At 41.1% G+C, this 26,909-nt stretch overlaps 1 protein-coding gene across 32 annotated transcripts in view; it reads left to right on the top strand.

Moving 5' to 3' along the window:
* The window catches only part of BBX (BBX high mobility group box domain containing), a 148,929-nt gene that overhangs the window by 42,578 nt on the left and 79,442 nt on the right, over nucleotides 1-26,909 (top strand). The window contains exon 2 of one of the 32 annotated variants that reach the window (XM_075104462.1): nucleotides 17,658-17,803. The exons of 30 other annotated variants lie outside the window; for them this stretch is intronic. The gene's annotated coding sequence lies outside the window, so the exon portion shown is untranslated. Of the gene's footprint in view, nucleotides 1-17,657; nucleotides 17,804-26,909 lie in introns of those variants that run through there. One more of the 32 variants, XM_075104245.1, reaches the window with a different exon arrangement.

The following is a 26,909-nucleotide window of genomic DNA, read 5'->3' as shown; positions in this document are numbered from 1 at the left end:
TTTAAGGAAGTCTTTTGGGCTTTTCCATGAGAAGTCTGAAGAACCTATAGTTCCTGATTTCTGGGAGGGTGCTGCTGCGATTAAGTTAGAAGATATTAAACTGCATAGATAGTGTGTGTGTGTGTGTTAGAAAATTGAGGGGGTTGTGTGTGTTATTATTTAACACCTGGTGCTCACTGCATTAGATTCACCTCTGAGCAACAGTGCAAGCATTTAAAAAGAAAAGATGTAAACTGCAATCTCTGCTCTGTGGAGGAAGAGTAGCAACACTTTTTTCCAGAGCCTGGCATTAGTGTTGCAGCAAAGTGATGTCCAGAAACAAAAAGAAACTTGAGACAATTGTGCTTTTTGGTCAGTGTCTGCAGTTCAGTCGCTCAACAGGTGACACAAATTAACGGAGTAATAACAATGGATCAGAATCCAAGTTTATTTTCAACTAAGGTGTTTCTGTAAAAAATTCAGTACTGATTTTTCACTTTTTTATTTCTAATATAGTTGAAATGACCGTTCATCTGAGGGATGAATATTTGAGGTTTTCAAAGCAAATTATACTGCCTTAAATTTCTGGAGCTTACCTGATTTGAGGTGTTGAACAGAGAATGATAAATCATTACAAATTTTCATGAACCTTAATAAGATTTTTATATATATATTAATACTGTTTATCAAAGTGTTATTTTAAATCATACTTCAAATACCTCTTTAACGTATTATGGTTCATACTGAGTTTTGCATGTAATTAGGCAGATGATTCTTCCATGACTGAGATACCTTGGCTAAACACTTATGTGCTTTGTCCAAACCTAGACTGCAAGTTTGTGGTGGAGGAGGGGTAGGAACTGAGTAAGATCGGTTAGCTTGCTGTGCTGCTGCTGCTTTGCTCTTTAATCGGTGGGCAAGACTGTCACTTGAACTGGTGCTTTGCATGGGCAGCAACGCTACTCAGAAAATATCTTTGCACAGCCCTGAAGAGGAACAGAGAGCTACATACTGGTTAGAAACAACTCAGCTGTGTCTACTCCCAAGCATGTTCAAGAAGGACAGAACTTGAATTTGGCCTTGATGTGGGCCAGAACTAGGAAACTGATGCTTAGGGCATGATAGGGGATATGAACATGGAACATCATGACCAGAGCTGCTAGGACTGTATCGCGGTTTAGATACTGGACCTTCAGCTGAAGCCCTGCCAGTGGACTCTCGTCAGTGCTGCGTGTGCTTTAAAGGTTCAAAAATCTTGTGTCCTGCCCTGACAGACTGCAGAAGCTGGTGAGGCTGTAGGAGTTATCTGTGGCCACTAGATGACTCCTTCAGCCTGCTGGTAGGTACACTGAGAGCTGAAAAAAGCTGTGGAGGTGAAGAGCTGGTAGGGGAAGGAGGAGGGCTGGTTTTTGTCTGTACTGAATGAGATGCACCGAAATAAACAGGTCTTGCCACTGAAGGAAGTGTTAACATGGTTTGAGCTTGAGTTGAAGTATTTACAGGATAATATACCTCTAGAAATCACTAATTTGTGAGTTTTGTTGTTACCTACTTTGAAAGCATTTGCAAAACAAAGGGCCAGACCTCCTTAAGGTCAGGGTGGATTTATTGAGGCAATGAACATGTGAAGAAGCAAATTTCACAAGTTGTACTACTTGTTGACTAGACCACAAGTGATACCTGGTTTTATGTCGAGCTCTGCTGTTACACCTCTTATTTTGCAAGCTTTCAAAAAAATAAAACCCACAAAACCTCCCACCCAAACCAGCAGCAACATAGCGCTATGTTTGCCTCTGTGTCTTCTAGAAGAATGGATGAATCCCATTAGGCTGAAAAAATCTGAACAGACTATATTGAAATTAAGGCCCAGACAGAATTTCTACAAACTCCCTACAGATTTCACTCCATACTCCTAGGGTCCACTCACCCTACGACATTCAGGATTAAATAATCTTCCTGTCATTTAGAGACAGCGTAAATGATGCTTTAGTTTCATAAACATGTATTTGCCAATGTCTGTACTAAGCATATAGTCACTTTATCAAGGTAATTAGATAATGAGGTGGTACCATTGTTGCTCCATGTGTTTCTCTGACATCCATTTTTGTTTCTGAGGTGTAATAATGAATCATTAGTTGCCATTAAATATGACGAGTTCCTGGTGCAAAGTATGTGCTGGATAAAACAATAGCGGGCCTGGCTGATAGTTGTTTTTTTCAAAACTGATTTTGTCAGCCAAAAATCCCATAGAGTTGAGACTTCACCCTGAGCTATGGCTTGATCTGTGAAGATTTTATATTGTTCTTTGAAGTTGTAATGTTTGAGTGCTTCAGCGTTCACTGTAAGCATAGTGCTAGTCCTGTTTTTAAACGTAATACATATTGAAAAAGTATATCTTAAAATAAGGGTCAGATGTACCAGCCTTTCTGTGTGTATCGTGTTTGGAAGTTTTCTTCAGCTAAAGTTTTCCTTTTTCTCTCTTAAATATGTAAGACCTGTTGATAAGTCCAAAACCCCTTCTGAATTAGCTTCCAAAAATGCAGTTCTGGATTGAGTCGTTGCAAACCAGGGCTAGAATTTTCTTGACCCAAACCTATGTCCCTTTCGAGGGTTATGTTTACCCAACAGCATGTTGGGGTTTAGTTCTTTGGATGTGTCACACAGACATGGTGTAAAAGCAGCTGTTGTATGGGATTTTCAGTTGCCTTCTATTTATGTGTATAGGATGTGTTATGTAATTCATATATATATATATATATATATGCCAACATCCACTATCTCTTGCTCACTCTGTCACTTTGAAAATATGCATACCTTGACATACATGCATAGGCATTCTTCCCTCCCTCCCTACCTTCTCTTCTGCCCCATGACCCCATACTTTGGGATTTGTAAGTTTAGAAGCCATGCTAATAGCAGTTTCATACTGATCTAAAGGGAAATTGCATGACCCATAATTTAAAACTAGACTAATGATGAAATGAGGTATGATAAAACTGATGAGAAATACTGAAATAAGGAAACTGGTTTTTGGCATTTCCTTAAATAATTTTCATCCTTCTTGCTGCTGCTTCATTATTTTATTTGTTACACTGCATGTTCTGTTTAACTTGCCTTCTGAGATTCCTGTGTTTTTATCTATTTGCTTAAAGCCATAGTTCTGAGGAGGTCCCTTGCCTGCCTTAATTGAAAGGTCAAGGAGGAAGGTTCGGGGCAAGGCTAGGGAGGAAGCTGATCACTGTCTATTTAAACTTACTTGGGTTTGGGTGAATTCAGTGCTTTAATCTCTCAGGTGCAGCAAGAGAAATAAAATTATTAGTAGTAATTATGCTGCATCATGTTAACATCAGACTAGTAAAAGAAAAAAAAAAAAAATTAAAGGAAGGGGGGAAAGAAACCCCAACCCTAATCCTGTAGCTCCCATTAACTTCTTACTCTTAAAAGTGGTCTATTGTTGGATTTATGCTACTTTTCCTGCTGGTGTCAGTGATGGTTGTAGATATGAATGGAAGGCAGCATGTAATGTGGATCAAAGTGAGGTGGATGAGCTGAATTGGAAATTTACCATACTTGAGTTTATCTGGCAGTGGAAATGACATGAGGGGCTTAATTTTCCTTAGAACTATGCAACGGGAGAGGCATTCATGTGTGTGCATGTGTGCCGGTCCTATCTCCCCTGCCCTCTGCCAGGTCCCTCTTCTTCTCCTGGGCCCTGAGTGATGTGCTGGGATGTGTACAGGTTATCAGCTGTGAGGGAGTCTGGTATTTCAGGAATTAGTTGGGCTGCTGCAGCAGTCAGAAGCACAAGTGATGGTGGATTATTTTATGTTCGACTTCCCCTCTCAAGTGGCAGAATTGAATCAAACAGCAGCTGGGAAAAGGCTGAGCAAGGTGCTGTCATCTCTGCAGACTTCTAGCTTGCGGGTCTCTGCTTGCCTGCCTGCCTTTCTGCTCTTCCTTGTTCATGGATTATCACATGGTGATAGAATAGCTACTCCCTTTGATGTTTCTTTGTTCCAACTCTTAGCATAGTAAATTTTCAGAAGGGTTAATTGGCGTACTTTTGTAATGTTATGTCTTGTTTTGCAAAAACCCAAGGAAAGGAGGACTGTGAATGGTCAGGCTGAGACAGATAATGAGGGTTGCATATTGTGTTTGTTTAGAAAAAAGCAAACTCTTTTGGAGTCTGAGAAATTTTTTGAGTGAAGAGGAGGATTTTGTTTGATACAAGATTGTACAGCAGTTTTTCTTACACAAGTTACTGGATTTAGGATTAAGAAGTAAAGCTTCAAATGTTTCTTACTGACTTCCAGCAGTTTTCCCCTCAAATACAAGCATTTGATTATGAAGTAAGATTAAACTTGAAATCCTGTTGAGGACTGTTTGCAGATGTCTTTGAAGACGTTCACCTTTTTCATTTATGTATTGGTTTAGATAACTGTAAACAGAATGTGTCTTAAAACAAGAGCTCCTAAAACTTTTAATTTGTCCTTCAAAAACCCAGGATATTTTCATGCCTTAACTCTCTATTTTGCAAAGGTCTACCTGCATTACTGTCGGTTGAAGTGCTGGTAACATTGCGTTACCGCTTTCATGAAGTTTCTGACAACTGGAGTCTTTCCCAGTGTCAGTTTTAGAAGTCAGGTTTCGTTTCCTAGTGCCAATATTGACACAGTTCTAAGATTGGTGTATTTAGTGTTCGTTCTGAAAAGGGTACGTTCTTTGATGTGCATCCAGAAAATTGTTTTGGTGTGGGTGGGATTTCTATTGTACATGGGCACAGGGGTTCCCTCTAGGATTAGATTTCCTCATCCTCCCAAAGCTGCTTTAAGATGAATGCTTTTTGTACTGCTGAGAATTGGATTTGGCGTAAAAGCCTGTTCCAGTGCATTGTGTCACAACTGCCTGGGCCACCCTATGGTGCACAAGAAGTCCTCCCCAACCAGGGTGACCAAACTCCTACCATCTTCTTTACCCTTCCTGGCCTTCAGAACAGGAAACCTGTGGGAAAAGAATGCTGAAAAGCTTAAATAGCAGCTGTTAGTACAAGTACCTCATTTTAGGTGCTAATTTCACTGGTTTATTGAGAATCTTTTGGAGTCAGTCATAATCTCAGCCTGTCTCTTTTCCAGCTTAATATATCCAAGTGATTTGTAACTAATCAATCTATTCATGGGTTGTGCCAGTGCACCATGCTTGACAAGATGACACATTTGCTTTTTGCTGTGGGGTAAGGAGGATAAAGAATCTGTGTTTATTTAATAAAGCTTGGTTCCCTCACTGAGGTTGCAGCAGAAACTCTGCATAAGGTGGTGCTAGAGACCCTAAAGTAACACCTCACACTGGCCAAGCTGGCAGCCAGGAGTCTCTCAAGCAGTTGAAAGTTGTGGATTGAGTTTCCAAAGAGACGAACAGTTTGTAGCAGAGCTTTTACAGCCTGATATGGGCTGCAGCAGATCCCATGTGGAAGTGGAGTCCTGATTGTAACTAGGTGATATGTATTCTGAATTTTTAAATGGTTTCTGTTATTCCCTTTCAAATGTAAAGGAGCAGCAAAAGAGATTTCAGATGCAGTACTTGATATTTATTTGAATAAAATAGCCATTACATCTGTGTGATTGACAGGTTATTTCAATTTATCTTGTATATTTCTGCATCAGGCGCTTTCTTTGAAGTTGGTAGAGGTCTGTAACACTTCCATTTGTGGTAGAATACAGAACAAATTCCATAGATGTGATTGCACAAACCTGTTAAAAGTTACTCATTTTAAAAAAAAAAAAAAAAAAAAGCCAACCAAACAAAAAACTCTAACAAACGATAAAAAACCTGAACCCTAGATTCAATATGCATAATCTTGTGTATACAGCAGTTCTGCAGTCATCCTTGGTGTTCCGTTGTTGACCACCCATACCACTAGAACGGGTAATAAATACTGAAGCATTCTTTATGTTATATTGTTGTTGTATTATTTTTTCACAACAGCTGAATATTACTGCAAATGCTTAACAAATTTGTTAACAATACATTCATTATTATGGAAGAAACAACTAAATTACATTTATATTATGTTGGAGACTCAATATATGCTTTTTTCTAATATAGATGTACATATCCAGATCAGGCATAGTAAGGAAATCCAGCTGGAAGCTTAAAGAGTTGTCCTGATGCCACTTTTTCCTACCCTACGCTGGTATAAGAACAAGAACTGAAACTGGAGGTTTGAGGGGGTTTGTCCAGAAAGCATGAAAATTAGCAGTCCCATGTGTATTTACTTTGTTTCCTGACAAAGTTTTATAAGAAACCAGCATTTTCTATTAAAAAAATGTTTAAATAATAACTAGATATCTGTGGCCTCTCCTCCCACCCCTGCAAAAACTGTTTTAGTTGACTGTTCTAGTAAGGCATATAACTACATGATTACATAGCATCGGGGAGTGAAGGAACATACCATGCTGTTCAGCAAATACAGTCTACAAATACAGGTTAATGGTTAACTACATTTAAGTCTGGAAATGATCGTATAGTAATTATGGTTAATTATGAGACGATACAAGTGCATTGCCATGTGGTGTCCTCAGAACACGCTGTAACTTCAAAATGCCCTGTTAGGAAAAGTATTTGAGTATTACCATGTTGCTTTAAGAGAAATACTGTTCTTCAGTATAAAATCACCAAAGAGCCTTCATGGCTATGACTGGTGTTAACGTGCAGGCTCATCTCCTTCAGTGAAAGTTTCATTTATGTACCTCTAAAGAAAAATTAGTCAGTTCCCACTTTAACTGCAGTGATAACAACTTGTCCAGCTGTGCAATTTGCTGCCTGTGCTTGGCCCTGGAGCAGCATGTAGACCAAAGATAGTTTCTCCTGATGCGTTTTTGGAACTACTTGGGAGCTCGTCCCTGTTAGAGTTGCCTTTAGGCAACTCCTAGCATGCTATGTTTTGGCTTCTGCATATCTCTTGGCTACACACCAAGGTGTGATATTTAAGAGTGAGCTGTAGTCCCCTATGACTCTCCTTTTCTTCTGGGGCAGCCTCTGTGAAATCAGGATTTTTATAGCCAGTTTTCCCTGCCTTTCTGCCCTCAAATAAGAGGCTGTGGCAGAACAAAGGATTGGCGCTCCTGATTATTATTAGGTTTTTTCAAGGCAAAAGGAATCTGTTCTTCTTCCCATGGTCTTTATCCTTTCTGTAATGCTACTAATAAATTTTATTGTAATTAGTTTGCACTTTCTGCTGAAAGTCAGGTTTTGAAAAAAAATTTTAGCTTGTATGACAGGGACTTCTGTGTGCAGCCCATCTCACCAAAGTTTCTCAGGGTCAACAGGAGTTCTGCAGCCAGTGAGGGCTCAAAGGGCCCAGCTCTTAAGTCTTGATCTTGAGACTATTTGCACTTAGGCTTAACTTCTCCACCAAAGCTCCCTTCTGCTGACCTCAGGGGCTACTTGTGCGTCTGGAATGGAGCCCAAATGTAAGAGCTCACAAGTTGGTGACTGCAGGAGGGGGAGACAGGGTATCAATTTACTGCTGCAAAGGGTGGTGGTTGTTTTCCTGCCCCTAGGGTATCTGTCTCCAGCTACTCCTCCAGAAGTGTGGGCATCTTCTGGTGGTCCACAGGCATGTCTGCCAGTCCCTGGAAAGGTCTTGGGTACTCCAGTACTTCCCACGTGTTCACAGGCACTGAAGGCCCGTAGCTTGACTCTATTTCAGAGTAATGAAATCTTTACTGAACACAAGAAATTGCGATATAGGGACTGCCTTGTAGACTTCAAAAAGCATCTTTTCTGAAAGTGTTAATAAAAATGCAATAATTACTGAAATTGTTGTCAGGGTCATGACCAGCTGCTGCATCAATCTCCCAAGGCAGTCATGATTATCTGGGGTGGTTTTCTTTAATACGCTGGGGACGCTCACAGTGTTGGAACTCATTCTAAGGAAGAGGTGCAGGGCTGATGGATGACAGTGGTTGAGTTGGTCTGTGTGTGGTATTGATGAAGGGGAAAAAAACATTGTCCTTCAGCCCATCCAGGTTGCTTCAGTTTTCTGTCAGCCTTCCAGTTAATAATTTTTAAGAAACAGCTCTGTGGTGTCTGTAAATGTCTTTTATGAGGAGGGGAGAAGGTACTTAGAATAGATGCTTTCTGTAATTACATATTAAAATAAATGTTTGTATCTCTGCGTGATTGCACAAAGCAATTAAGAACCCAAGACATCAGCATTTCTTAAAAAAAAAAAAATTAGGATTTTTTAATTGTAAGTTTGAATTGTTTTTCAAGTGATTTGTAACTGACCACTCACTGTTATGGTGAAATTTATTTTGGGTAATTAATCATCATTGAATCTTTTATATCATAAAAGGCTACTCCTGCTGTGAATTTAAAGCTGCTTTCTATTGCATACTACAGAAACAAATCGTGATTTAGCAATGGAGAATAATAATCCCTAGGTGACCTCTAATGCTCCTTACTACTGCATTACTGGGACTCTTCACAGAGGCGTTAAGCAGTGTTGTCCCTTGTTTTGCAGAAAGCTGGAATAAGATGGATGTCCTGGGGTGCCAGCTAGATACTGGAGTAGAGAGCGCCCTCTCAACACCTCCAGTGCCGTGTCCAGTCTCACATGGCTTCCCAGTTTTTACAGGAAAAGCATTTATGGCCTGCAGCGCTAAACATGACAAACCTGCCTAATTAAGATCCAGAATTTGGAAGACTGTGGAGTGGTGCCTACTGAGAAAGTATGCTTCCTTGAGGATTCTTGTGTAGTAAGGTTTTCATCATAGAGCTGGGTCTGCAAAGGGGTGGGCGCTGTCACTGACCAGCATCCAAACAAGTTTGTTTTCATGGGTCTAAATAGGAAAAGCTTTTGGCAAAGCCATGATGCTCTACATAGGCATGTGGGTCACCTGGCTTGCTGCCAGCAAAGCTCTACTCGATCCACAGTAAGATGGTGCTTCTGCCCCAGCACACCTTCTTATTGCACCCAAACTTATGTGAGGGCTGCCTTGAAAGTTGAGCTGTTACCTCTTCTGCGTAATTTCCATGGACCCAGAGCCCATTATTTAGACCATCTTTTATAATCTGCTTGATCACAAGGTGTGAAAATAGAACTCGCTGCTGTAGTTGATTTTTGAAACTGGCAGCTGCAATGTAGGAAAAGGTATTTTAGTGTCAGAGTATTTTGCTGCACTATGACTAGTGGGGTAGGGTGGGATTTTTGGGAGTGTTTTGGGGTTTTGAGTGCGTGGTTTTTTTTCCCCTTCAAGATTTCGTTGAGTGAGAGAGTTTAAAAGGATTTCTTTTATATTCTTTTTTTTCCCCTCGTGCATCATCATTCAGTATTTAATAGTGTTCTGTAGGATTAAGAAGAATTAATAGTCATAATTTTTTCTCTTCACTGCACTGTTTTCCAGTCTCTTGTAAAAGAGCTCTAATTTTTTTATACGAAAGTCTGTCAGATGATTTAAAGACAAAACAATGGAGAAGATTTTATCATTAATTTTATTTCTTTCTTTCTATTATGGGGGCATATTCATGCTTTTCCAATTTATTTTTCAGCATTAAAAGAGAATTGAATAAGGATAAGGATCCTGTTGAGCTGAACATAGCACAAATGAGCCTCGAAAGATAAATTGTACTCCCAACCACTAACCATTTAGAGTCACAGTTACTTCAGCTAATTAAATGGTATGGTTATAGTTCCAGACATAGGAGTGCTGCAGCGATTTTGCACGGGTGTCTGTTCGTCTATCCACCGAAACGCTTCTGTAAAACTAGAAATGTGGCTTGAAGGTGGCTGGTGTGTGGACTCACTTGGGAAGCATACCAGTGGGAGACGGAGGAGAGTACCCAGGAATTCCCGGTAGATTCAGTGTTATCATACGAAAACGGCTTGTCAGGCTGCAGGCTAGTCGTAGGGTTTCTGTGACAAATCTGCTGAATGCAAAAGCTGGAAGAACGATAGGAATGTGCATTGTTTGTCCTGCTCAGTACAGCCTGGGTGGTGGAGTTAACTGGCTTCTTCCTGGTGTTTTACTGTACTTGACAAAGTTAATTTTAGGCCTGGTTCTGCCTTGTCTGGCAGCTCGGTTATCCTGTTGGGCTGAGTGTGGGAGAAAGGGAAAGGGGTCACATGCACAGAAACTGGTCTTGCAGACAAAACCTGGTGGGTAGCTTTGGTGACACGGAGATGAGGCTGCGATCTGCTTATTGGCTTGTCGTTCTGTTGGCTCAGTGGTGGTAATAGGGCTAAGAACTAATAAAGCTCTTTCTGTCGTCAAAGTGAGCGCTGACAGGGAGCTGACCTGCTGAGTCAGAAAATGTCAGTTTTACATTGCTACTTTTAGAGTGTGTACTTAGAGAAAGGATATTTAGTCCTAATGCAATTTCATGCGTTTATACTTTCTCCATTTTGTAGAGTAAATAGCAGCTTGGCAGTGCAAAGTTTTTAATTTGGGACAATGCAGCTAAAATGTATGCAGTTAAAGAAATCCAGATGAGATTTTTTGAAATTAGTATTGTTCAGAATAATAAAGGGGTATGTGTGCATCTCTGCTGGAGTTGAAACATCCCTCGTTACTACTGTTTGCAGAATTAATGAGATATCAGTATATTTATTTGTTTATTAAATAACATGTAGGTTGCTGCTGCACGTAGGAGGACTGGACAATTTAACAAAAAAAAACATGTCTTGTGGAGTATAAATTAGCAGTATAACAAATTTCACAGAATGCTTAAATTTCCTTCTTTTGTAGTCTCTTTTGTTCAGGTTAGGGGTGTGTGTGTATATATAAAAAATACAAACAATGCGTATATAGTAAATAATTTTAAATATCTACTTTGTATATTGCATATTAAATAGGAGGCTTGAAAATTTCTGCCTCAGGTCTTGAGGTTATAGAATTGAAATCTGAGGCCTTCCAAGTGTTTTTCTCTAAATATCTTCATGGTTCCACCAAACTCTGGCCAGGGGGTTTGCTTTGTGCCCTACACTTTACTATAGCAGGAGGCCAGGGGTCTCCATGTCATCCTTTGATAGGCACCGGTCCTTCCTCAGCAGATGAGATGGGCGGTTTCAGGTGCCTAGAGAATTTTATTACAAATAGGTCAGGGTGCAATAATGAATATGGCATGTAAGCTGTATTTCAGCTCCATGCTAAACCCTGAATGTCACAGTGGTCAGCTGAACCTTCTTGTTCTAGCACAGGGCCAATTCCAGCCACTGGGGGGGGAACCGCAACACAACACACAAACAGGCAACCAGAACAGCGGTGGCTTACCAATGTATCCTCCTTTCTAATGAAGTGGGACAAGGATGCTTTTTCAACTTTGTGTTTAAATTCCCATGCATGTGACTTACATCTTTAAACATTCCTCTGCAGCTATGCACTTTGTCACTTCTTTTCTTATGAAGGAAAGCAGAAACCACTGGATTTTCCAGAATTTGTGACACACTAATGGGATAATCATACCATCTAACTTTCCATATCTGTGTGCCTGAGTTGAACATAGAATATGATTTGGAGGTACAAAAGACTGATTCCCCAAATACCAAACAACAAGCTATAAAGTTACCTAATCTGACAAAGCGGATGGAGGTGTTTGTTTCCATTCCCAAGGTGGCTTTTCAGCCTTCCAAGAGTATTCCATCGCATGAGGAGGATTTTTAAGAGGGTCAGGGTTCAGGAACTGTTTCCTCAGTAATCTGCAGGACACCTGAAGAAATGACTCATCCAATAGTGCTTTAGCATTCTTGGCCTTAAGCGGTAACTCAGGGATGCCAAATGCTTGCTTTTGCAATACATAGTTATAATTTGTGAAGAGATAATTTCCTGTTCCCCAACTGCTTCAACCTCAAATCGAACACATACTCCTTTTGAAAACCCAGTTCCTCTGATTTCCTTTTTTTTTTTTTTAGTGTTTGAATTTGTGTGTTTTCTTTCAGATCCTAAAAAAGAGGAAACCTCGCTTGCAAGTCAGCAAGGTTTACTTGTGGGGTTTGTATGTTTGGGGTTTTTTCTTTTGTTAAGTTTTGGGGTTTTTTATTAAACTTGTTCTCATCAAGAACAAGGTTAAGCCAGTCCAGTTTGGTTTTCTTTGGCACTATGGAAGCCACATGGTTTGTTGGAGGAAGGCAACAAAAAACCTGAATCTTGCAGGAAGGTCTTGGTCTGCGTGGAATGTCGAAGACATACAAACTGCTCTAGGTAAAAGAGAGACAGTAAATGAGGTAAAAATAATAAACTACGCTGGTCAACTTAGCTTTATGATCTTAATCCAACCTTCTTACATGCTTTTTGTCTGTCCCATCTTATCTTACAAGCAGGAAACATCAGGATTCAAATGTTTTAATGCTCAAAGGGGGAAAGAAAAAAAGATACTTTCTTATCACTAAATTTGCATATTTTAGTCACTAGAGGGCAGGCTTGTACCTCTCTGAATAAATTACTACAAACTAATAATTAGATCCAAAAAAGAAGAAGAAATAGTTGTCTAATGAAAATAAACATTTTCTGATGCATCACTGTTTTTGAATAAAGCTAATAGAAGAATTACCATCTTCATTTTAAAGATGTTTCATGAAGAATTTCATTGTTGCTGTGTTTTCTGCATTCCTTCAGTGCTCTGAAATTTGCTTGCTCTGAATTATTTGAAATAACATTGGTGGGATTGGTGGGCAATTCCTTTCCGTCTCCCACTTTGTACGTACATGACCTTGTAGAAACTGTGTATATGCATATGTGCTGTCCTCAAAGTCTACTGAGTCCACTAAATTTCCTTTCAGTGAACTAACAAAAGAATATTGCAGATAGATATGAGTCGCCTGATATTTGGGGCCAAAATCACCATTATTGCACTACATCCCTTGTATTAGTTCCCCAGCGTGAAGTTTGAAGATGATTCTGCGATGCAGGGGGGAAGCAGTTTGCACAGAGAATGAAGCCAAACTTGACCTTTTCAAGGTACAACATAGGAAATACCTTAACATTAAAGGCTTCCGTAATTTTCTTTTAAATGATATTGAGATTAATAAAAAGCAACCATCTCCCAATCTTAAAATTTCATGCCTGCTTACTTGTATTGACTGTGCTTTCCCTCTCTTATAACCTAATAGGAGGTATGTTAATAAAATACAGTAATGGAATTGATTCACTCAACACTGACTTGTGGATCATAAACGTAACTCTGTTATATTGCTTGTTATCTCAGATTTCAAAAACAGTGAGAGACCATCTGGGATATGCCTATATTGTAGTAAAAGGTTCCTTTAGTAATGGTGTTTGCAGTTAAGTGTGCTGATACCTGGCATAAGAATGGCTGGGGTGGGGGGAATATCAGCTATTTGTGATAAAATTCCTTTTCATACACAAGAATTTATAAAAGTAGTCTTCAAAGAGACGTTGCTATTACCAGCTCCTCCTTTCGTAGGTGTTGTGGTTTAGCCCCAGTCAGCAACCAAGCACCACGCAGCCGCTCACTCACTCCCCCCGGTGGGACGGGGGAGAGAATCAGAAGAGTAAAAGTGAGGCAACTCATGGTTTGAGATAAAGACAGTTTAATAGGTAAAGCAAAAGCTGCATGCCGAAGCAAAACAAGGCATTCATTTGCTACTTCCCATGGGCAGGCCAGTGCTCAGCCATCTCCAGGAAAGCAGGGCTCCGTCACGCGTAACAGTTACTTGGGAAGACAAACTCCATTACTCCAAATGTCCCCCCTTCCTTCTTCTTCCCCAGCTTTATATACTGAGCATGATGTCATATGGTATGGAATATCCCATTGGCCAGTAGAGTCAGCTGTCCCGGCTGTGCCCCCTCCCTACTTCTTGTGCACCCGGCAGAGCCTGGGGAGCTGAAAAAGTCCTTGACCAGTGTAGCTGCTACTTAGCAACAACTCAAACATCTCGGCATTATCACTACTGTTTCCAGCAAAACTCCAAAACATGGCCCCATATCAGCTACTACGAAGAAATTTAACTCTATCCCAGCTGAAACCAGGACAGTATCCACCCCTTATTCCATACCATTTACATCATGCTCAGGTTCCACACTATCTAATACAACTACATTAACCTCCACCCCTTCCTTCTCATCCTTTGATAAAATACACGGGTATCATTTAGTCCACGGCTTTGGTCTCCATCTGTTTTTGTAGTCACTCAGGACAGGAGAGGTGGGGTGTTGTGTGGAGTTACTGGGCACCAAAGCCAGCTCAGGTTGGGTCACTGCTGCGCTTGCACCGCTTCTTGAAAGGCTTGTCCTCCATTGGTTCGGGTGGTTCCTGCTGTAGTAATTCCTACAACATGCAACTCAAATCACAGATTACAACAATTTAAAGGTATATCCATTACAGTCTCCACCCCTGGCCCCTTTGGGCCAGGTTATAGGTTTTAACATTGCAATGAACTCCTCCCCTTGCTCCCAGCCTGGCTAGCAACAAGGGGTTTCTGCTACAGTAATTTCCATAATATGTAACTCAAATCCCGGGTTAGAACAATTTAAAGGTATTTCCATTACAGTCTCCACCCCTGGTCCATTTGGATCAGACCATCAGGTTTAACATTGTAATGACCACCTCTCCTTGTCCCTGCTCTGGTTTGGACTTATCCACAGACTGTATTCCTTTAGGGTTGTACCTGCTCCAAGTGGAGCCTTACCCAGGAGCCACAGTCTCCCCAGGGGCACACCTGCTGCAGCATAGACTTATCCAAAGCTGCAGTCGCTTTGAGGTGCGCCTGTTCCAGCATGGCCTTCTGCATGGGCCTCAATGCTTTCAGAGCTGTACCTGCTCCAGCATGACCTTACCCACAGCTGCAGCCCCTCCAGAAGTAAGCCTGCTCCAACATGGCTTTGCCTCATGGCTTCAGTCCCTCCAGAAGTAAGCATGCTCTGTTGTGGGCTTATCCATGGCCATGCACTTTGAGGTGCTGTGGCATGACCTCATGCACAACCATGGATGCTTCAAGGGGTACCTGCTGCACCAACTTATCTACAGCCACAGACACTTTGAGGTGTACCTTCCCCAAGACGGATATATCCTTGGGCCACAGTTGCCTCCGAGGTATACCTGCTGTGGCCTTTCGTAGGTTTTAGGGTATCTAATGACTTCATTAGATGCTTCTATTTAAAAACAAAACGAACCCACAAAACCAACCAAACAAAAAAAAAACCTAAAACCAAAGAAACATGAAAGTGCAAGTCCTTGAAGCTTCAGAGTTAGACAGACACCAAACTCCAGCGTTCCTAATGACTTTTATTTGAAATCATGCAGTTGTTGACTCAGTCCCATTTACCTGCAATCTGCTCTGGTCTTAAGATGTTCTCTCTGTAAGATTTTTATCTTCTACTTACCTTATTAATAGTATAATGATCTTGATAGATGAGAACAGCAACACCGAAAAGGCCTTTTCTTATCCCTGCCCCGAGCTCGCTCTCTCTTGGTGCATTTTCATTTTCAGCTGTTCTTGTGTGAAGACTGGTAAATATCCCCCTGCGCAGGCCCTGAGAACAGAGCAGTGACCTCAATTACGCACAAACATACCTCTCAGTTTGGCACAGGCCTGTTGTGAGTTGCAATGTTCGACAGAACCAAAGTGAAGGACGTGCACATTGTTCACGCATGATATTTAAAAGGCAGTAGGATTTCTTCCTTTTAGCACAAAGAACTCTTTCGGCACCCTATGTTTTCTGCCTTTGTTTCTTAGATGAATTATTCTTGCAGCTTGGGCAAGCGGACGCTAAATTTGTGTGGCTCATTAATAAGGGCTAACATGTGAGATGTGTAAGAGTGGAGAAGAATATATGCAACTGGAAGATATTTTCCTGCCTCCTCTCACTTATAAGCATGTTATCGGTTGCCTGAAACAATAGCAGGTACAGCATACTGAGATTGGAATTATGATACTTGAAGGTGATGCTAGACTGCAGCGTTGTGCTTGGCTGATAAGAGCTGCTGCGGCAGCCTTCAGAAGGTGTTTGCTGAAGAGGTTGACTGCTGGGAGATATATCAGGAAGACACACCTTCATTTGAATGAACACTTGAGAAATCACAAAGGCTTTTGAAGAGTAATTGACAGTTGTAGTTCAGCTTGTCTTTCCTGAATCTGTGTCTGCCTTTCTACCTCTGCCTACTCCCCCTTCCTTTTTTGCTCTGTTTACTGCTTCCCTGGACTGCTCAGCTCTGGTTTTTCAGATGGTCGTGTTCACTTGCCTCACTCTGACTGTCCTCTCCATAGCTACAAGAAGCTGGATGTATACTTCTCTCCTCCTTACTGAAGACTTGGCTTTAATGTTTTTGCTTAATTTCTTTTTCTAGTTTACCTGAATAATTCTAAGGAATAATAAAACTTGGGTGAATCAGGGCTGAAAATGAAAGAAGAGTTTCTTTTCTTACCCATTTAATGTACTTTTAAGAAGTGGTGCTCAGGGAAACAAGCAATGTCATTACACTTAGGTATTCTGGTATCATCAAATGAATAACCTTTGTTTGCACCAAACATTTCATGCTCTAGGTGAACATTTTTTCAGTGAAAACTGTGTTAGACTATGGATTGTGCTGGTGATCTACAGCTGCTTGTGATGGATGCCTTTTTGGGAACGTGTAGAATTAAGAGAATTAGTTAAATGGAATTAAAATTTGCCTTATTCTGTTTGACAATTATCTGTTTATAGTTCCCAGAAGCTTTTCATTGAACAGTAATATATTGTATATGTTGTACTAAATAAATATTAGGTACTGCCTACTTTACTAAGGTTATAGAAATATTTTAGGCTGATGAGATCACTAAAATGAGCATGTTAGGTGTATTGGAATTAGACTGACACACTGTCAGGACCTGTCTTATCGTGCTTTAGGTGTCTGTGCACACGTATCTTCCTGGTCTCAGTAACTTCACTGCCATTGCAGGTACTTCATTTCATGGCTAATGTGTTCCCACGTGCATAACTGGGAACTCATGCTGTTTTCTCTCAGAAGTTGCTGCATACCATAGCAATAGGTATAGCAATTACCTGTCTCTGCTGTGCCCAATTTACAGGCAAACGTGCACTGTCAGCCACCTCTTTCCTGCACCGAAGTGTCGTGTGTCTCTGGGAGCAGGTCCCATGTGCTGGCTTGGAAAAGACTGCCGAGGCAAAGAGGCTGGTTCCCAGTAGTTCAGAGTAGTCTGGAAGAGCCCAGGAGCACACAAAAGGAAATATGACTGTTTTTTCAACTGTCTTTTCACAGCCTTGTTTGCAAACTTGTCAAAGCTATACAAACACTCAACTGAAAGTAACTTCTGCTCATACGGATAATGTTAGGAATCATTGTGCCTTATACCAAGCTTTGTCTTAATTAGAAATTCTGTTGCATGGCTATATTTGGGGGCACAAGCTGAATTAACCTATGAAAGTTATGTTGGTTATCAATTGGATATCATCAGATCATCCCTTTTGTTACTCACCCTGTTCTCCCCAAAGGGAAAGCTGTGGATGAAGGAGAAAGAAAATTTCTTTTGAAAGTCAGGATAAACCCGTTCTTTTCTCAGTCCTCTCTCCCTCTCTCTCCTCATCTAGCGTAAAGCAGGTAGCAACAACCTGTCCTAATTCTGGTGGATGCATTGGCGTGTCAGGAGGTGTTCAGACGAGATGCCACTGTGTTATTTTCTTTCCTTAATTTACCTTTTTTTATTATTTTTTGTCTTTCAGCCTCTTAGAACTAAAATCTCTTAGGAGGTACCAGGCAAGACTTAGGATCCTTGGGAGGTGATGGTGCAGAGCACTTTCCACGCTTGTATCACCCTGTTTGATTTTTCAGGCAAAGTGTATGTGGATAAGTCCCTGAAGAGTTTCAGGTTTGTGTAATTCTGAATATACCCAGGATCAAACACATAATATGGTTAGCTGGGATAGTTCTCAGACTTCTAGCTTCTTTGTGAGCCTGTTCCAATTTGGAGGTTGGATACTGTTTTATATAGCTTTCTGTGTCAGACACAAGTGTCAGGTACTCTTTAAGCTGTGAGATCCTTAGGCCAAGGGTTATGTTGGTTGAGCGTTTGGAAATGACCATATGTGAAACATAGAAAGTTCTGGTAACATATAACTCGCTCCTGAAAAAGCTTTGTAGTAGGGCATGATGTTGTTTCCATTAGTGGCTTTTACTGAGCTGATAAATGAGGCTGAACCACTGCTGTGAAACTGGCTGTTGTAGGCTGTAGGGGTACACCTGCAGGTTTGCTTGCACTTCCCACTTGCTTGATGGCATTTCTCAAACTTGATCCCTTCAAAAGGAGAGAGTATTTGAAGCGTTAGCAGGTGCGCTTACCATTTCCATGCTAAGCAAACAGGTAAGCAGCACCCCGATGACCACTGGGAGCGGACATTCTGTTTCCAGTTACTTGTGTCTCCATGGTGCTTCTGTTTCCCATAGAGATGGTGACCGCCTGGGTCCAGAGGGGCTCCTGAGCTCATGTCCCCAGGCTTGGGCAGGCACCTCTGGCCTGCAGCGCTTCCAGACTATGATGTCTTCACCAGGAATAATATCTTTGCTAGAGATTAGGTGAATACTTCAAAATCTTCTCTCTAGTTAGCGTTGGTTTTAGCAGTAGTTGCTGTTCATCCAGGAGTCCTGATGGGAAGCGGGTGAGTAAATTTTACTCCTGTCAAGCCAGAGGTAATGGTTTCTAGAGCTCAGGGTGCGCAAGTTGTTCATTGATAGCATGGGGCAGATCATCTAGGTACTATGAATCGGTGTAGTCAGCTGAAGAAAGTGGCCTTGCTGAGGTTGTGACCTGTGACTTAAAATAGGTAACGAGATTCAAGAGTGAGGTGGTTACTTGTGGTATCTAATGCTGTTTCACTCTTCAGGAAGATGCCTGCTTCCCCATTTTCCTCCAACTCAAGCTGATATTTAAATCTTTTATATTGTCTTAGATTAAGCCTCAGCGAATCCAGTCTTATGCCATTTCCTTCATGCAGAAATTGAGGAGTGCAGGGCACACGTTGAGCTCCAGACGGTCCTTGTTTGCTTTTGACTCTGGGCGGCAGCTTTGTTGTGTTAGGATGAGTTGTATAACCAGTATCTGGCCAGCATCTGGTTCTGTGTCTGAGCCTTTTAATTGTGTGTTCAGCTGTGAACAAATGGGTTGGCAATGTCACTGATCTGCAAACCTGTATCTCAGACTTTGGCTGTAGTAGGATAGCTTTCCATTACCTGCCTACTGCAGCCACTTGCCAGCTGCTGCTGTGTCCCCCTTTGTATCACCAGAGATGCATTAAGAGCTGGCCATTCCGTGTTAGGTCTGTGGCCAGGTGTGTGGTAGGACACACCATGCACATTGTTTTCATGTAAGGAGACTTCTGTACGGTGACAGTGGTAGCCCAAATGTGGACCCCTGGTGGGTGTTGTAGCGTGAACACCAGTCTGGCGCTCTGGAGGGATAGACCTTGCAGCAGACCACTGGCAGAGGGTATGTTTCAGCAGAAAGTTTAGATAACTGAGTATCTGCAGCTTCTACTGGGAATACTCTTGTCTCAGTGGTGAGGTAAAGTCAGTAGACTCCAGAAATCTCCTTTCACTGATTTTTCTCCATGCAAATCTCTTATCGTTTGACTTTCATAAGCCAAAAATGTGCTTGATCTGGCTTTTGCTGTAGGCTAAAGTGCGCATGTATGGTCAACTGCACAGCTCAGCTACTCAAATTGCAGTAACTCAGTCCAATTTCTAAGCTCGTGAATCTATTTGATCTAAATCAAAGTAGTGAACTCTCCAAATGATTTGTCTTGCGAGGCTTCAGCTTTGTGGCTTCTTTTGTCAGAAATCAGTCTGGTTTTTGTGACACACTGGTAAGTCACGTGTCATGGATGTAAATTCCAACACTCGCTACAGCTTTATTCCCCTGGTGTCCTCTGAGCTTTGTGGTGTTGTGGAACGAGCCTAAGCTAACTGAGAATTAATGACTCTTGGACTGAAATAAGAACTGGAAGCATCTGAGTTGGTTTTAATTTACTAATGTGATTTCCTGTGTAATCTTATATATGTAATATATATGTAATGCAACTTCTGTAGCCTAAACAAGTAGGAAGTTTTAGAAGTCTTTGCCACTTTTGCTACTGATTTGAATTTCCACAACGGCTTACGAAAAGTTATGTGACACAAGTAATCTGGAGAAAGCAAAATGTCAAATACTGAACACTCACTGAGTGATGTAACTGGCTTCTGATTTGATGTAGAGCTTGCATACAGTGCATCTCGTCACTGAGCTCTAGCAGGCTGCAGCATAAATGGTCTTCTGAGGTGCAAATTGCTAGGCGTTAATGTCATAAAGCAACTCATAATTCAGAAGTCTCTCTCCCACTCTCTAAGGATAAAAATCTCCTTTTCCAGTTCTTGTAAGTATGTGTGTACAGTAAAATAAACAACTGATAGAGCCACAAAATCCAAAAGTTGTGCATGTTAAACTGTTCTCAACTATTTCAATTTTGACATTATTTCATTACGTGTGTAGCACAACAGAATAAAAAGTCTGATTTCTGGCAAATTAATTACTGTTTACTTTTTCCAGTGAGACCATTTTGAAACACACTCTGCATTCCATATGCTTTTGTTGTGCAAAGCAATAAAAACTGCATTAGAACTTTATCAGGTAGGAGTTAAAAAACCAGAAGTAGCCAGTTTTTCTTCACTAAATACCCATTCAAGGCGATAACAATGTATACAGGATGCTTAGTTATATTATAGAGTCTACAAAATATGAAATTAACAAACCTGATTATATTTATCTTATTTATCCTATCTTATCTATCTCATTTATCTTTGGCTTTGGTGGGGACTCTCTATGATGAAGAGATGCTCCAGAATAATGTCACAGAGCGGTGCCGGAGAGGTCTTTGGGCGTCATATAAGCTGGCAGTTTGCTTTCACTCTTTCTGGATCTTTCAGTAAAATTTTATTTCCATAGCCTGGTACAGGTACTGTAGGTCGTTATCTGAATTGTGAAAGCTGTTTTTCCATGTAACAGGCAAAGCAGAATCTCAAATTGTCTGAGGATGAATAAGAAAACCCTTTGAATACAAGGGTGTCAGTAGTTCAGTAGTGGTCTGTCTGTATTCCCATCTCTCGTGCCTGCTGATTTAAATTACTGTTGAGTCTAAACTTGGTGTAACCTTATATATTTTTATGGGGTTTCTTTGATAACACAATAGAGACTTTAGGGCTTCCTTAGCAAAACAAGACAGGGTGGGGGGGGAAGAAACCTGGGATTTTTGTTTGGTTTGATCCCTTATCTCTTCTCCAGAGAGAAGTCTTTGCAGGGTTGGGGTTTTTGTGTGTGGTGGTTATTGCAGACACAGCTTGTTTATAATTTTGTGTGTGAGGATACTGTTATCTTTTAATGAATGTCAAGGGAAAAAATTAATTACTTAAATGTGCTGTCTTTTTAATAAGAAGAGATATTTTCTCAGGCATTACACTGCTTTCTAAAGACATTTCTGAAGCCAAAGAGAGTAAATTCGAATCTACAATTCTTTGTTAGACAAAGACCTAACATCATCATAGGACTTCAGGAGACATCCTCTGGAGTTTTGCCTGAGTCATCCTGAGTACTAGCAGATATTTAGTGTAGCTGGTGTGCTGTTACTTGCATAACAATAAGTGATGGCAGCTTTTATTACAAAAAAGATGATCTCCAAGGTGTGCTGTCTAGTATATCTGCTGTCCCATCCCCCCTCTCCACTCACACACAGTCATTTATCAACCTTAGAGGAAACACCTAAATAGTAACAACTGGAAAATATTAGTCTCTAGGACCTTTTTGTTTGCTTATTCACTGTGCAGCCCCTTCTTTCCTAATTATTTTAGGCTGTTTTGTAGGCAGTTCACCACTGTTGCAGGTGTGAGTCTTGCAGACAGGAAAATATGCAGAAGTCCTAACTTTAAGCCCTCAGAGAGGAGGCTGGCAGTGGAGGCTTTGCGGAGCGGATGGGGCTGTGTACAGCCCCATCTTGGCACTGCTCTGAGGCAGCTGGGGCTGCTTCAAGTGAAATCTCTGCTGACTTCAGTGACATGGGAAGATCGTTGGGGTATGGAGTGAGGAAGGGAATCTGCAGCATAAAAAACCACTATGCCTAGAGGTTAATCCTGTAGCTGGAATTGCTTGTCAGCCCTGCCACACCAGTCATCACCCTTGGACATCGGAGCGACACCCACGCTCGCCTTCCTGTGGGCCCTCGCATGCAGTGAGAAGGGCCCAAGATGCTGTTCAGCAGCTCTGGTGGCTCTAACACAGCATGTTGCCCTGTGGTAGCTGCAGGCAGGGATGCAGGTGGCCAAAGCCACTCGCCTGCTGCAAGGTAGTGTGATTAAAGGAATGCTATGAGATGGTGAGTTCTGCACTGACTGGGGTGTTTTCAAAGAAAGCTGTGTTTGTAAGGACACAGGAGCAAGGAAGATTTGGTGGTTATTGTTTGGGTTCAGCGTGGGGTGCGGGGTGTTCATTATCTCTTTCCTCGTCGGCACTGGATGGTCAGTGTCCTGTCCTCTTGGCTTCTGCTCCTCTCTGTTGAATGTTCTGGGCAAGGCAAAGTTTCGGGGAGGGTTGATGGTCAAATAGTTTTCATGCTGCAACAGGTAAGTTTGTTGCAGGAAGGTGAGAAGGTGGAGGGTATTACCGTTCTGCTCTGTAGTTTAAAACAACCTGCTTTGGTGTCTGATGCAAACAGAAAGGTGAGTTTGATTGGCTTTGGAGAAGAAGTAAAGGCAAATTTACCACATTCGAGTACAGCAAATAGGAAATATTCCACAATCTGTGACTTCATTGTTATTATTTACAATTACTTTGACATGATCAATTCTTTAATTGATAATTGACCATGCAGCGAATTGTTATTAAAAAGGCAAACCTTGATGTCATTGCTGTGCCACTCAACAGAAAAAACAGGAAATTCTCTCCTCACTTAACCCTAGAGGAACAGACTTCATCAGCAATTGTTTTCTTTACAGGAATAGTTTTGTATTGATAGTTTCATTTCAATAAACTATCTTTTGACTTATCTGCGGGCACAGCTGCAGTTTCTCCTTGGCCGGTGGCAGGGTAGCTAGATGTAAAACCTTGAGTTTATGACCTAACATGTATACAGAGTTAGATGTAGATATATCTTGTCTAAACGTGTATCTCTATTTCCATCTAGGAATATTTGCATAGGCATAATAATACATTGTAAAGCTCACATGTACAGCTCATAAAAACTTAGGAGGTGTTCACAAAAACTCAATTTTACATGTGTTAAATAATCAGCAAAGATACCCAGTAGTGATCAAAAGAACTGGGGAAAGCAATATTCCCATCTTTGTTTCTCTGTGGTCGTAAAGATATGAAGATAAAAACCATAATGCCTACCTGTAATCTTAACTCTCCAATCTTGTTTGAGGTGTGGCTCACTTGTGAAGTGGCTTTTTTATGTTGGCTGGAGGTTTATTGTTTTGGGTTTTTTTCCGCTGGAGAGCTACAGAAGCAGTTTTCACCACCCAGCTGGAGCCAGACTGTTGGAGTTTTTTTCATGAAGCCACTTCTTCTTTGACTGTCGGTTAAGAAATACGAGTTTTAAATAGGTGATAATGTAAACAAAATGAGAACCCAAAGTTTAAATAATCTATCTTACTAAGAGGACTTCTCCTTTCAGTTTTTATGGGCCACTGGTGATTTCTTGGTGGTTCTCCAGAAAACCTTGCCAAAAGGAAAAACAATGAAACAGCGCAGGCTGAGATCCTCTACTTATGGCAACATCATTTTTGACTGCAGCTTTTCCAGTTTACAATTTTACTCCATATTTTTGAGGTGTACAAGGCTTTATTAAAAAAGAATAGCTGACAACAAAACCACAAATGAAAAGGCAGCTATTTTCCACGCTTTTTGTATTCATAATTAGTATAAAGAGCTGAATCACAGGCCATGGGACTCGGTAGCAGAGGAAATCTGTGTTTTATGTGTTAGCACTCTCTTTCCAGACTTCAGGGCTTAGTTAGGAGTGCCTACGTCAAATGTTTTTCCTACATTTTTTTTTTTTCCCCCCCTTTTTTCTTTAAATTAGCTTTCTGGCTGGTTGTGGTGTTACTGGAAGTTGCTGTTGCTACCATGGGTGGTCTTGAGGCATCCTTCCTTTCGAGAAAATATTCAGTGTGTAAATGTTTTACTGAGTACTTTGCCTTTACATTTTGGGAATCTTTTTGTGCTCTCTAGCTCTGTGGGTTTTTTCTTCAGAGGTAGGCCTGTGCAGTGGAAGTGCGAATTAAAGATAATTGACTTTGGAAGTGGCGTACTTTTTCCTCTGAGCTGACTTTGCCCTTGTACTGAGAATATTTACAATGATGAGAACTCATTTGCTTTTCCTAAGCTTTAGCCGAATGTTTGACTTGTCATAATTTAACTGTGATATAAGGCAAACTGAGGTATTTAATGCCAATGTCAGAAAGAGTTACCAAGAGCCAGTTTTCACAAATCCAGTTTTAGTCTTTAAGACTGGGATGAGTCATTTAATCTGACACAGTGAAAACAGAAAAGCAGGAAAGATCTTGAAGCACAGAGGTGCCGGTTCATCTTCCACTTTTGCACGTTCCAGAGAAAATCTTTCCAATCAGGAGGAAATTTTTAAGCTGTCTGCAGTGTAACTTCATTAAGATGCTGTGGTGTTTCACAAAGAGCAGGAATTCAGGACTCTGTTACTGTTGACAGGGGAAAAAAATAAGTCCTTAGAGTCCACTGAACTAAAGGAGTCCCTTTACTGAGTTCATATAGTAGTGTGAAGAAGATAGGATTGGTCAAATAACCTGGCACATCCACAGTTTAGTCCCTTTCTTTCCCTTTCCATAATGTCGCAGTTTAAATTAGCGGAGGAACTCAGGTCACAGGTAATGAGCATGGAATAGGTGGTAGGATGTACTCTCTATGGGAGCACAAGGAACAGTAGGCTGTGTAACAAGTGTTTTCTTGTCCACAGTAGCCTGCCATTATTGGTACCCAAAGCGTTCAGGAGAAATCCATCTGTTTCCCAGGTTTTTGAAAACATTGGATACACATGGGGATAATTTTTTGAGAGCGATGAGAGCCTAAATGAGTTGTGGCTTGCTGGCTGGTATTTTAAGAGCCTTTTTTTTTGTTAAACAGATTTTTTTTTTAAGATCTCAGTTTATTAAATGGTAAAAAGTGTCGAGCTTTGTGAGTTGTATTGCATTGTGAATGAGCATCAAAAGATAAAGGCAAAAGACCACTCAGTGTTTCAAAGGTGGAGGTTTCTGATTTACTGCTTAATGAATGGTATATGTTTGCCTGTACATACACATGAAATCCACCCATTGTGAGATGGCTTTGTTAAGGGTCCAGCACTTAATAAGCAAGGATCCATAGCCAGGTTTGAGAGGATTTTTGTGTTCCAAAATGCCCCTCCTCTTAAAATCTTTTAAAAAGAGGAGAAAAAACATTTCCTGCTTCCTGAGGAAGGTTCAGTGCAAACCTGGACTGCTTATAGAAGGAGCTCTCAGGTGATTTTAAGTATTTCATTCCTCAGTGGCCTGACTTCAGCCTCTTGCAATGAGATCCCTTGCGTCACCACTTAAGGCTTGTGAAAGACCTGTGTATCACAGAGATTTCTGCGAAATTAATGTATCCTGTATCAATTCTAGAGTATTTAAAAGAACTTCTACCTGTTTTCTCCCAAACTCCGCACCATGGTAAGCAAAGCAAGTTATTTTTGAAACTTGAATTGGAAAGTCCTATCTGAGAATATTGAAGTCCTTGGGCATCCTCACTGTTTCTGGTAAGCTTTTAATCAGCAAATCATGCAGAGTTGTCTGTGCAGTTGCTTACCAGCTCATCAGGGACCTAGACTTTCAGGGCAGACTTGTTCATGTTTAGGCCCTTGAGCATAGGGCAACAGAATTCTAAACTGGGCTGCGCACAGCAGATCTCTGGGGGTTTTAAACATCTGGATTTTAGAATTTGATCATTAGGTGCCAGGCACTCCTATATTATTCTTAATTTACACATCTTACCTGACCAGGAAGCTCCTTGCTTGTTCTTGCTCTTTAGCTTGCTCGCTTGAGTTTTGGTGGTTTGGTTTGGTGTTTTGGTTTGGGATTTGGTTTGGTTTTTGGTGTTTTTTTGGGGGGAGGGAGGGTGCACGTTGTTTTGGTTTGTGGGTTGTTTTTTTTTCCCCCCTTGGTAGGGCTTTTCTCAGAATCATGGTAACTTCATGCTCTTCCCCCTACTGAAAAACAAACTTTTGGAAAAGTCAAAATAAGAAGGAAAGCGTGGACTAAATTGGGCTCACATTTCCAAACACAATGAAAATACCATGCTGTGTTTAAATCTCGTGGTGGTTTGTTGGGTTTTTTTTTGTTTTGGTTTGGGTTTTGGGTTTGGGTTTGTTTCAGGTTTTTTTTTGAGTGGGGGAGAGATGTTTGTGAACTTGGATTTGTAGTATTGGGCAGCTTTCTGAGAAAATACAGGAAGGGTTGAGCCAAGCAAGCTGTGCTGCCTCTTCTCCAGCTACTGGTATTTCCAGCTCTTCTGCATTTAGAATTGCTGGCCAATATGGTAACGTGGTTGTAATCTCAGGTTACTGCAGGTCAAATAAAAGAGTGTCATCATTCTCATGGATCAAGCAAGAGGAAGAAATCAGACCCTGAGGTGTCTAATTGTACTCTAAGGCACAAAGAAACATCTGGGACATAGCAGGCTGGCTGACCTCAGCTCAGTCCCTGGGAGGATTGTGGCACTGGTCCTCGTGGAAGCCGTTTCCAGGCACATGGAGGACAAGAAGGTGACTGGGAACAGCCAAGCATGGATTTTAAATGGGAAAGTTGTGCCTGATCAACGTGATGAAGTGATGGAGACGAGGTGCTGTGGGCAAGGGGAGAGCAGAGGGCCTTGCTTACTTTGATGGTACCAGGAATTTTGAGACTTCCAT

The sequence above is a fragment of the Phalacrocorax aristotelis genome, chromosome 1 (assembly GCF_949628215.1).
Source record: "Phalacrocorax aristotelis chromosome 1, bGulAri2.1, whole genome shotgun sequence".
Classification (NCBI taxonomy): Eukaryota; Metazoa; Chordata; class Aves; order Suliformes; family Phalacrocoracidae; genus Phalacrocorax; species Phalacrocorax aristotelis.
This window is presented reverse-complemented; position numbering and strand designations above follow the sequence as displayed.